This window comes from Melitaea cinxia, chromosome 20 (assembly GCF_905220565.1).
Source record: "Melitaea cinxia chromosome 20, ilMelCinx1.1, whole genome shotgun sequence".
In the NCBI taxonomy this organism is placed as follows: Eukaryota; Metazoa; Arthropoda; class Insecta; order Lepidoptera; family Nymphalidae; genus Melitaea; species Melitaea cinxia.
Genome location: NC_059413.1, coordinates 911,606 through 924,796, shown reverse-complemented (window position 1 = coordinate 924,796; position 13,191 = coordinate 911,606). Strand labels below are relative to the sequence as shown.

The 13,191-nt window shown below is 34.3% G+C and overlaps 1 protein-coding gene across 1 annotated transcript in view; it reads left to right on the top strand.

Moving 5' to 3' along the window:
* Window positions 1–11,676: 11,676 nt before the first annotated feature.
* Window positions 11,677–13,191, top strand: part of LOC123663566 (TWiK family of potassium channels protein 18-like) — a 62,680-nt gene continuing 61,165 nt past the window's right edge. The window contains exon 1 of the mRNA XM_045598239.1: window positions 11,677–11,934. The gene's annotated coding sequence lies outside the window, so the exon portion shown is untranslated. The remainder of the gene's footprint in view (window positions 11,935–13,191) is intronic.

The following is a 13,191-nucleotide window of genomic DNA, read 5'->3' as shown; positions in this document are numbered from 1 at the left end:
ATTTCGATTGTTTTTTTTATTGTATGATTTTGATAATGCTTATTTTATTCGATAGCTGGCACTTATCTTGTCGTCCCATTAATTTTATAAACCGTTTAATTAATTTTTTATTCGGTCATGACATTTTTGTAATTTATTTTTCGTACACAAATAAATTATAAATGAAATATAGCACCCGGTCGTTAGTACAGTGTTTCATGAAAAATCGCGGGTTCAACAACCTACGAATCTTTAAATGCTTTTGTCGATTTGATTTAAATTGAATTATAGAACTGAAGCGAGATCTCACGATTAGTTTTTGAGCTAACCGTAATAATATTTATTGTACTATATTTGTCGATTTAAATTGAAATAGTATGTTTTTCTTTGAAAATAAACACAATCATGGTTTACTAGCTTTTTCCCGCGGCTTTGCTCGCATTGATTTTTTTAAAATAAAAAGTATCCTGTATTACTTCTAATACCTCCAAGAATATGTGTACAAAGTTTCATGCCGGTTTCGCGTGAAAGCGTAACAAACAAACTTATATTCACATTTATAATATTGGTAGGAATTATTTTCATTTTTTTTTTTTTATAATGATTTCTGTAACACGTGTTGCTAGATGACAAGTTATATATTCATTCAGAATATATTTTTTAAAATGTAATTATATAACTAGTACGGCAAACAAGCGTACAGCTCACCTGAAGGCAAGCTGTCGATCCCAGTTGTTATTATTAATATCAGAGCTGGGCACCGTTAATCAAATGGTTAGCTTCGTTAATCGCTATTCCGCTAATACAAAAATTAGTTTCGTTAAACGTTAAAACGCTACATTTTAGAAGATTTAACGCAAGTTAAAGTTAATCGTTAATCGTTAACATATGACTAAAAAAGCATTATATTAATTGCTGATTATTTAATACCGATAAAGAATGAAGTATAAAAGCAAATTTTTTAATTTGCTTAATGGAAGTTCTCCCTAGTATGTAAAATATTATTGTAAGCTCTAGTTAAAGAAATAAACTTTATTTTATTTTTTATTTATTAATTATTTTTATAAAACAATAAAATACAGAATGCAAATTTAATTAAATCAATTGATTGATTTAACTAAATTTGCATTCTGTATTTGCAGTTGAACGACTTTATTCAACTAAATTTAGCTGTCCGGCACTATGTGCATGTCCCCTTTCATGAACATCAACATATTAAAATTTTCATCAGAAAGAGATGCTCGTTTCGGTGCTAAAATATCTTTTCCCGTTGAAAAAAGACCTTCAACTGCTGCGCTTGAAGGTATTGCCGTGTTATATTTGATAAAAAGATTAATCAAAATCCGGTCTCCAAAGAATGCAGCGTCGTCAAGTGAGTCCTTGGATGGTGTATCTAGCCACATTTTGACTATGCGTTGAGCTTTTGTCTTCAAAGAGTTCTGCCTCGTTGGCCTTTCCTTGCACTGAGTAGTTACCGACTTAAAAAAGTCTTCCTCGTTATCACTACTCCCTCCATTACTTCCTCCGCCACTAACACTGTCCTTGGAGTTTTCCTAAAAATTATTCAGAAAAATAAACAATTATTCCATACAAAATTCCGCCCTACAGAGCAGTTTCTTGGCGGATTAATTCAGAAAAAAAAATTACCTGCACTTCTTGTCGTAAAGCCTCTTCTACTTTACTTTCCATGGATTTTTTTACGGCATTTACGGCCTACCGCTGTCGTAAGTTTCAAGCCAAATTAATCTAAACTTTGGGTGAAACCCAGCAGCAAGTTGGCAAACCTTTTTTCAATGCCATTGATTAAGGCATTGGCTAAGTCTGTGCAGTGTATAAGCCCCTTGGTCTTGATGTGTTTTAATTTAAGAATTGTTGCTGCTATTGTCGGCAGTAGCGACCCGAGATAGGCTTGGGCTTCTCCTTGGATTCGATCCAGGGCATACAGTGCAGTTTTCCCGCTCGCACGCGCCACACCTAAGCTATATTTGTTTCACTCACACCGCGGCACGCGCTCTGCGCTGCAAGTGCCGGCGCGCTCGACCAAGCTTGTCGAAACCTGTTTTTCCCGCCGCGCGCGGTGCGTACTTCCATTGGGTTAACTGTTAACGGGTCCGTTAACCATTTTATAAGTTAGCTTAAAAGTTAATCCGTTACTCGAAGTGTTAACTTCGTTAATTAACTGTTAACGGATTAACGAGTTAATGCCCAGCTCTGATTAATATAGATAGCGATCGTTACTCATAGTGACGAACATATCTGCCAAATAGCAGTGGAGCAGTAGCGAATTAAGCTGCAGTCCTTCTCCTAGATGGAGAAAGAGGCCTATGGCTAGCAGTGGGATGTTAGTGGCCGAATGCGATTTTTTTATAAGCCAAAATCAAAATCAAAATCAAAATCAAAAATAGCTTTATTCAAATAGGCTCCAAGAGCACTTTCGAATTGTTATTTTACAAATTAAAACTTTAAAAATAAATTATTATTTTTGTAAAAGTAAAGCTACCACCGATTCGGAATGTAGATTCTGCAGAGAAGAATCGGCAAGAAACTCCGCGGTTACTCTTTTGAAAAATAATATATAAACTGTGTTTTAGTACAAAATTAGAAACATGTTGCATGAAATACAGCGCCACTAAGTCCACACATCTTCATCAACTATGTAATCCTGCACCGAGTAATAAGCTTTATCTATTAATTTTTTTAAATAAAAACTCTAAATTTATGTTGAGACAATTCCAAAATCGTTTGTGGTATTTTATTTTACATGCGAATACCATGACCCAGAAAGGAAACGTGTACTTTGCGCAGTCGGAAACTTGGAGTTACCATTTTATTAGGTATTCCTTCTCGTGTTTACAATGCGATTATTAGTATTTATTTAAAAACAATGAATATTTTGGTGAATATACATAATATTGTTATAAATAAATTATTAATAGAAAACGAAAGAAATGTTATTAAAATTTATACCGATCCGGTATCTTATCTGGAAACAATGACAAACTTATTTTGAAGAAAAAAAATTCAATATATTATCCAATCGCAAAGCTCCGGGATTTCCTCTCCACAAATTAATGGCTATTATCAACGACAAAAAAATAAGTTTCGTAAATTTAGATCTCTTCTTCTAATAGGGTTGTCATTTCTTTTGGGAATATAATTTACTTTGGGAGTTTACTATTTAAAATGTGACAATTCAATGCGTTTTTATCTTTTTGCGAATGATGTGTATTTTTAACTGAGGTGTACCCTACATTTTCCGTGTGGTGTCGGCCGAGTAGAATAGCACCACCCCCTTTCTTCCCGAGGGGGTCGTAAAAGGCGACCGAGGGATAAACCTGGCTCATAATCATCAGGGTCCTGGAGAAGGCAAACTTCATTTGAAACCCGGAATGGGATCTCCGTTGAGCATTCGTGGCATAGCTCTAAAATGCGAAAGACTCCTGCAGCCGAACTGGCTCCACACGTATCGACTGACCGTCATTCCTGTGGGCCTAGCCAGTGAGGTCGAGAGGGTGGCGCAGAGCTTAGGCAACTCTGCGTTTTCCTGAATAGTGTCTTTGGCGACACAGTCTGTCTGACACTGTCTAAATCGTCTGCAATAGACGGACTAAGGCCAATGATGATGGTACCCTACCTCTATATCAGGAAATAACCTGCTCAAAATCTGGAACAGTTCGACTGGGGAAGTACTTCCACCGTACAGAAGATCAAGGCTAAATAATTCTGCTCTCAAGGAACGTTGTGTTCCTGTGGTGAGTAAGGTGATCAGGGTCGGCAACTCGCTTGCGATGCTTCTAGTGTTGCAGGCGTCTATATGTTACGGCAATGGCTTTCCATCAGGCGAGCCGTGCGCTTGTTTGCCGCCGTAGTTGTATATAAAAAAGTTTCATCTTACAAAGCATAAAACAAAACGAAACGACGAACTTACTGTGGGTGACGGAATCGGGTTCATCAGTTGGTCGACTGTAACTGAAGTTTATAATTCTGTTTGCTAGCAAATGAAAAAAGCCGACTTTATTTAAATCGACAAGTAATACAACGAAAATAGACGGAAAAAACGCACTAGTCGCCACTACGATTTCCGAAGATTCCCCTTCGATTTATCTAGAATGCCATCATCAGATCCTGGTTTCCTTTTCTTGGTATGTATTTATTTGGTAAAAAAAGAATTAGCAAAATCGGTTCATAAACGACGAAGTTATCCGCGAACACATAAAAAAAATATATACGGTCAAATTGAGAAACCTCCTTCTTTTTTAGTCGATTAAAAATAAATAAATCTTTTTCCTTCATATTTTTTCCTATTGAGTTTTATTTAAATTGTATGTACGAGCATAACTTCCAAACGACTGCAACAAGTCGGATTATTTTCTTTGTTTGTGTTCGTTATTTTCAAGTTAATCTATACATATAAATAAATAAAATTGGAGTGTCTGTTTGTAATATTAAAATAACCGCTTTTTACTAAATGCATATGAATGTATACACGGTACATATACTAAAATATTTTTTTTACATTTATTATCTGTCTGTATGTTTGTTCCGGCTAATCTCTGAAACGTCTGGGCCGATTTTGATAGAAGACTCATCAGATCACTAGAAGATAGCTGATGTAATAAGAAGTAACTTGCGCTCCTTTTTTTGTAACTACGAACTGAACAATATATTTTTTAAATTTTACGCAGACGAAGTCGCGGGCACAGGTTTTGTTTATTTATTTACACTTTATTGTACACCAAATAAGAAATAAAATAAAAAAGTAACAATAATTAGTAGAAAAAAATGTACAAAAGGCTGCCTTATTGCTTAAAAGCAATCTCTTCCAGGCAACCTTAGGGCAAAGGAGATGATATATTGACGGAGTAGGTGTACAGTTAGTGTTGTATAAAAAAATTAAGCGGCACTAAGTAGTCGGCTAGTTTAATAATGAAGAAATAAATAAAATAATACTACACTTACTTTGAACTGGCAACCCTCGAAGGAATGACAAATTTGGGTACATTAATAACTCCGGTATAATCGCCAAATACAAATTTTTCCGTGTAAACTTTTATCAGCGCTTTAAATAGAATAATCTTGGTTTGATTTATTGTGTTCTGTTTTTGGTTATTTTCTATTTCTGTTAAAAATACAGAATAATGTGGTATTCATTTTATATATAAAAAGGTATATAATAACCAGAGCATTTATTCTGTTCCAAAATACTTAGACGGCAAAAGCTTGAAATATTCAAAAGTTGTTGTATCACGACGTTTTTTGGATTATTGAATCTATACTAATAAATTAAGAGCCATTTTTTGTTTGGTATTCTGCAAAAACTACTGAACCGATCGCATTATATATATTATGATATTTGTATTTATATATTTATTATTTCTATGTACATGTGACAAAAATATATTTAGTTATAACAGTCGGTTGTTACATATAATACAAGGCATTAAGTTACAATGGGAACAGAGTTCCCTACTGTTACAATGTACTCTGTGGAACAGAGTGCCTAGTGCGAGTTTTATTCACAGAAACATGAGAGAAACGCGTTTATACGTGAAGATTGTTTTGCATGAGAATTTAAACACTACAGCCTAGACGATAAAGAATATTATACAATACAATCGATACAGAGCCATCTAGCGGCAAACACGAGAACTAGGTTGAAATGCCGAATTTCCCATACAAAATGAAGTTAAAATTTACGCCCGTTATTGCGAGACGGATTAAACAAAACTCGCACTAGGCACTCAGAAGGCGATGTGCGTATGTTATAAGATATTTATTTATTATTATTTATAAATTATTCACGTTTTTTGAGAGTAATTGTCGAGTTTCGTGCCGATTCTTCTCAGTAGAATCGGATTTCTGAATCAGTCGTAGCTTTGTAATAGTTATCGGCTGTTACCTATTATAACACACGAGCATTACGTTGCCTACCTTAAGAACAGATGACAATTATATCACTTTACTTACCTATAGGCTGTGTGGCTACGGTACTAAAGAATATAGCCACCCCCTCTCTTCCCGTGGGTGTCGTAAGAGGCGACTAAGGGATAGCACAGTTCCACTACCACCTTGGAACTTAAAAAGCTGACCGATGGAGGGATAACCATCCAACTGCTGGCTTTGAAATACACAGGCCGAAGACGAGCAGCAGCGTTGCGGACACCCTAGGAATAGACAGATAGATGGATCATCATTACAGCCTATACAATCCACTGCTGGACATAGGCCTCCACAAGTTTACGTAACGTAAGTTTACGTACGTAGTTTAAGTAGATAGATGGATAATAAACGCATTTATTTTTTATAATGAAACAACTTTTTCAGGTTTTATAGCAGTTTATTAAATTGCTTAGATGCCCTAAGCTAGATTATTGTGTTCCAAAACCATCTTTTCAAGTTCCTCGATGGGATTACGTAAAAATTCATATTTCCACAGAAGTGGAAATAGTGAACATACTGAGGCAATCAAAAAAACGAAATAAGTCTTTCATTGGACTTCGAGAGCGACGTAAAAGTTTCTGAGGACGTCATAAAAGGGAATTGGCCATTCCCACAAATATCTATAGTTCCGAATCGTAACTTGCGCTTGATGAATTTATTTATTGTGGACCTCTTTTGTCTTTTAGCTAAAGTTTCCTTTCTGTGTATGATAATACACCGCAAACTATTTTATTATTGCCAGAAAATAAATTTAAAATGTATTTATAAAAAGAATGTTATCTTAACCTTACGCATATAATGAAATGGCGATTCTAAAGTGCTATTGATGTGTATTTGATTGAGGCAATTTCTGACTTAGTTTACTGTTGTTAGTTTTATTTTTGAAGTTATATTTCTTTTGACGCTTAAGCGAAAAGTGATGAGAGTAAATTTTTACAATGCGCGCGCACACCATTACAAAAAAAACCAACACCCTGAAGTTAGCTAGTCAACGAAGGAGAAGTTAGCAACGTGAAGTTAGCTAGCCGATGAAGTATAACTTCTTACGTCCGTACATAAGTACACATACTTTTTTTCTATTGGTTTTGTCTAAGTGTAATTAGGAAAGTCTAATGGTAAAAGTTTAAGCTAATGTACCGTTCGCTGCTTACTGTAAAATTTTACGATAGAAACAGTAATTACATAGGTTCTTGAACAGGGAAGAGGTGGGGAAAGGTGGGTCGAAGAGAATCAATAATTGACTTATATAAAATGGTTATGTTAAGTTAAATTTCTATAAGGTCGCTTGGCTTTGGTGTTGACTTTTGACTTTTGTTTGTTCGGGGTCTGGAACTGAACTTTACTGACGAGAATTGTCTTTTTCTTAATATCTCTACATATTAAAACGAAGTCGGTCACTGCTTGAAGTATGTTTCTCAAAATCTGGAGCAACTTGACTAGTTTCTTAATTTTACGGAAGATTGAAAACAAAAATGAATAAAAGAAAATAGAATCGAATTGAGAACCTCCTCCTTTTTGGAAGTATTAAAGACGAAGAGATGTGTGTGTGCAAATGTGCAAGAAGTAAATATTCTGTAAAGTATCTTACGAGAGAGATTTATTTCACCGAGAATATAAAATACTGTGTAATGTGTTCTAGTTCTATCTCATTCTGTCCTATACATTTATGTGTTTGTTTGTTTATCGTGACGCATTTTCGTTTCACCTTTCACTTCGCATTTCGACCGATGGCGGGATAACTATCCAACTGCTGGCTTTGAAATACACAGGTTGAAGACGGGCAAGAGCGTCTTCGGCGCGACAATGCCAGCCCTGCGGTCAGCAACGCGCCTGCCCAGCGTGGTGACTATGGGCAAAACACATGAGTTCACACTATTTTTGCTGTGAACTCGTTGAGGCCTATGTCCAGTAGTGGACTGCGAAAGGCTGGTGTGATGATGATGGTGATGTGATCCATATATCCTCATAAATCTTAGCAGTACCAATTTAAATTCATATCTGTACAAATATATAAAATTGGAGTGTCTGTTTGGTAATATTAAAAGAACCTCTTTTTACTAAATGAAGATAGATGTATACACGATACATATACCAAAATATATTTTTTTTAATTTTTGTCAGTCTGTCTGTTTGTTCCGGCTTATCTTTGAAACAGCTGGACCGATTTTGACGGGACTTTTACTGGCAGATAGATGATGAAATAAGGAGTGACTAGGCTTTTTTATTTTGGAAATTCATTTATTTTATAACCCTGCGAACTGAACAATAACTTTTTTGTTAAAATCCACGCGGACGAAGTCGCGGACACAACTAGTGAATATATAAGTAAGTGGGTAAGTGGGAGATTGTGCTTCTTTGTATGTCCGTCCAAAATCATAAAATTTTAACCGAGATCAAAAAAGAAGTATAAATGTAAAGCTAAACTAAAAACACTTGTGATTTCCCTTATTTGCAGTACAATTCCATTTCGACGCGGAACGTGAATCCTATTTCCTTGTAGACGAACAGAGGTCGATTGTATCTCGAGAACTATTTGTCACCGAACATTCTCCGAGATGCTGATGTTTTTACGATACGACGGATTTGTTTACATTTGAAATGTTAAATATTATAATAGAAAATTTAACTAAATAAAAGATTTCTGAACTTTATATAGACTTTGGACAGTATTATTTGGTTATATCTTTTGGTTTATATTGGATTATAAACATTGTTGTTTGGGTATTTACATATTCAACGTGATTCTTAAAATTGGCATAACTTTTTGTTTTATGAACTGATTGACATGAAATAAACACTTAATGTTAAGTGAAGCTTACCAAAATATATTAATGAAAATCGCATTTAAAACGGATAAGCCGTTTCTGAGATTAGCGTGCACAAACATATTACATTTACATTTTTATTATATGTATCGATGTAAGCTTTATAAATATTTTTGCACCTTTCGTTACACATTTGAAAACAATTAAATACTTACAGGTTCTAATATTTACGAGTACATTCTTATCAGGCAAGTCATAAAAGGAAATATCTTTCGACTAGCCCGTTGGCGCAGTTTGTAATGACCCTGCTTTCTGCTCCGAGGGTTGTTGGTTCGATTCCCACCCCGAGTCTGGGTGTAATATAAATATTTATTTATATATTTATATATGTATTATTTATAAGAATATTTATCCAAAAGAAATGTAGCTATACCAGTCGGATGTTACCTATAACACAAGCACAAGTTGCTTACTTTAGGAACAGACGACCGTGTGTGTATTGGTGTAGATATTTATTTATAATTTATTATTACCTTACTCAAATTTTAAAGTAACCAGACTGTTAGAAGTACATCTACCTCGCAGAAAATCACATGCAAAACACTGCCCTCAATTAGTGCTGTATTCATAGGCTAAGTGATAAAAAAGTGTGCGTGTCAGCTCCGACGCACGACTGGAGTTTACTCCTTCAGATCGACTGTCTAAATAGGAACAAAAGCTTATTAGTTTAAGAAATAGATTAATACCATATTTCGATACAAATGGTAATAAACGAATCAAATAACGTCGTAGCGTCATCTCGGTTATCCGATAGATGGCGTTAATAAAAACGTAACGAGGTCATTCGTTCAGTAGATTTTACTCCTCATATTTTTTTCATACCGGCCTTATATGAATATCGATTCTTAAGGTGTAAACTTCATAAAATTAGTCTTAGCTCTACTTCATTAATGTCTATTTTCAATGTCCTATGGGTTTTTTACAAATTTCATTTTTACATAAAGTCCATACGAGTGACGTCAGAAATCTGTTGTATCAATTTTTGTTATTTACTTTCCACTAGATTTGCAAATAAGCTTATGGTCCTCTCTTTCTAGCTCTGGCTACCTCACTTACTTCAGAAACAGAATACGACTTGAAAGCGGTATTAATTTGCTGTGATTTTCTATAAGGTAGAGGTATTTGACCAGTCAAACAATAAAAAAAAATATGATACTTACTGGCAATTAATATACACATTTACACACATACACCTACACTTAAACTAGGTATACATATGAAATTACATAATTTGCAATTAGCCGACAGTTTTATTTTAATTACTTAGTTGAAACAATATAAATGTTTACAATAATAATTGTGTTTGCTCGCAAACGAAAAAAAACCGACTTCAACTTCGACGAAAAAATAGTCTAGTAACTACGCGTTATCAAGGATTACTCAAACAAGGATTACTCAAAAAGTATTTATCAGATCTCGATAAAATTTATATGTGACCACATGATAAACACCAGCTTTCGATTAAATCAAAAATTATCAAAATCGGTATACCCAGTAAAAAGTTATTGCAGATTTTCGAGAGTTTCCCTCGAATTATCTGGGATCCCATCATCAGATCCTGGTTTCCTTATCATGGTACCAAACTAGGGATATCTCCTTTCCAACAAAAAAAGAATTATCAAAATCGGTACATCTAGTAGAAAGTTATGCGGTATAATACAACGTAGGTCGACGAAAAAAGCGTCAAGTAAAAACGTATTATTAGATATAACTCGAAAAGTAGTTGTTAGATCTCAAATAAATTTAAATGGGATCAATTGACACACACCACCTTTCGATTAAAACAAAATTTGTCGAAATCGGTCCACCCGGTCAAAAGTTCTGATGTAACATACATAAAAGAAAAAAAAAATACAGTCGGATTGAGAACCTCCTCCTTTTAGTAAGTCGGTTAAAAATGTTTGTCGTGTGGCATTTATGCTTGTGTTGCCAGTTTTTTAGACCCCTGATCAGATGTTCCATTCTATAAGGGTTCGTTAAGTGTGAAAATGGTATTACTAAATGTCCTAAAATCTTCAACTACCTTTGACAGAATTTTCGTAAACAATGCGTTTGTAAATTTTCATTTACATTTTTCGCTAATCGTTTTCCGCATGCTAGTCAGGTAGGAATTATTTCCAAGTATAAATGAAACGATAGTTATCAAAAGCAATTGTGAATATAAGACAAGCGTTGCAAGCGATTACTGCGGGTGCTACTGGGCGCCCGAAATACTCAGGAGCGCGCGCTCTACAATAAAAACCAAACTGATACCGCCGTCGCACGCGCGCTATTATTAGCGGAGACGGTCAAAGATTACGCTTGACACAGATGGAGCACTGCAAATACTAATATTGTTTATATTCGAGACTACTTTAGATTAAAAAAAAAGTTTATAATTCAGCCTGTAATATTCCACTGCTGGGCATATACCTCTTTTTCCATGTAGTATAAGGATCGGAGCTTAATCCTCCACGCTGCTCCACTGTGGGTTGGCAGATATACCGACAGCTTAACGTGCTCTTCGAGGTACAACGGGAAGACCCAGACGGATAGAAATCCAAACTGGAAAGAACATTTGTACAAATACAAATATTGTACATATTAATAGAGTGAAACCGTGTGAAACAATGTCACAACATTGAGAAAACACTGAAAGTAAAGTTTTACCGCGCAACTTCGTAATATTTTGAAATATCGCGGTAATTTTTCTTAAGGAGTTAAACTCCAGTCGCGTGTTGGAGAAGACACTTTCTGCTGTTGTATCCCGTTGTTAAGTTCAAAACTAAAAATAACCTCGCTGCAATTGTGAAAAGCACTTCATTTCTTCCCCTTTTATCCTCCAACTACTGTTTTAGAAAGGCGAGTAACATTACACAATTAGCGGAGTGCCACATCTGTATTTTTATCTATGCTACCATCAGAACCAATGCTGTTATATCGAGTTAGTCGACGCAAGCGCAGTTCGATTGAACTCTGTGTGCTCGTTTTATTTTATAATTTACAATAATCTCAATTCTATTCTTTCTTCTTCTTCAGCTTTGTGCCTTATTATAAATAAATGAAATGACTTATTGAAAATGAGTAAAGTGCCTTATTGACGTCATCTCATTGAGACATATAATATTATTGAGTTTATAAAATTAAGTGATGTAATTTGTATTGTTTATATTTGCTAGGAATTGTTGTAAAAGTGTGTGATTGTAATATGGTAAGTAATTTTATTTTAACATTAATGGCCTATTTTTTAAACCATGTCTTAACTTTATCGTGTAGTGGATTTGACATCGGCGCTACAAAGGTATAAGTTCATTAGCATTATGAGTAGAACGAAGCAAATTATTATATATATAAAAAAATCTTTTGAATAATAACTGAAATTCCATTAATTCATGTAAGTTGATATTTTAACTCACATGTATTTTAGTTTATCGAAATCTTATTTCGAATTTAACAAGGATTAAATAAATAAATAAATAAAAAAGACAATAATCTATGATCTGAAAATCCCACAAACAATTTTACAATTTTCTTAACATTTTAAACTGCTTAATAACAAGAAATTAATAGATAAAGCTTGCGTTTGCAGGATTACATTGATAAAGATGTGTTGACTTAGTGACGCTGTATTTCATGCAATATATTACTAATTTCGTATTTAAACACATTTTATATATTAATTTTAAAGAACTACGGAGTTTCTTGCCGATTCCTCTCTGCCTTCCATTCTGAATCGGCGCTAGCTTCACTTTAAAAATAATTAAAAATTTAATTTGTAAAACATCAATTCGAAGGTGCTTTTGAAGCCTATCTGAGTAAAGTTATTTTTGATTCAGATTTTGTTTTTTCTTCAAAATGTATCGTATTAGTTCTATGACAAATTACATCCGGTGCTTAATGGGCCTTATATCTGCTGAAATCTTTAATATCTATACAAATAAATAAAATTGGAGTTTCTGTTTGTAATATTAAACTATATTATAACAGCTTTTTACTAAATGCATATGGATATACATACGGTACATATACCAAAATAACATTTTTTTACAATTTTTGTCTGTCTGTCTGTCTGTTCCGGCTAATCTTTGAAACGGCTGGACCGATTTTGACGGGACTTTCACTGGCATATAGATGATGTAATGAGGAGTAACTTACGCTACTTTTGTTCTAAAAATTTATATATTTAATAATTGCAAACTGAACAATAACTTTTTGTTAAATTCCACGCGGACGAAGTCGCGAGCACAGCTAGTACCTAATAAAATAAAATTTATGACAAAACCATATCAATAGTTAGGTATTGTAGTAGGTACAGTCTACAAATAATTACTGTGCTAAAACTAGCTACGTCTACTACATGAACACTAAAATACAATACACGATCACATTGCCTGGCTAGTATACTCGTAGCTAGCTAGCATTGTGCATAAGGGAGCTGATTGCCAAATAATGATATTTCCTTAATTAT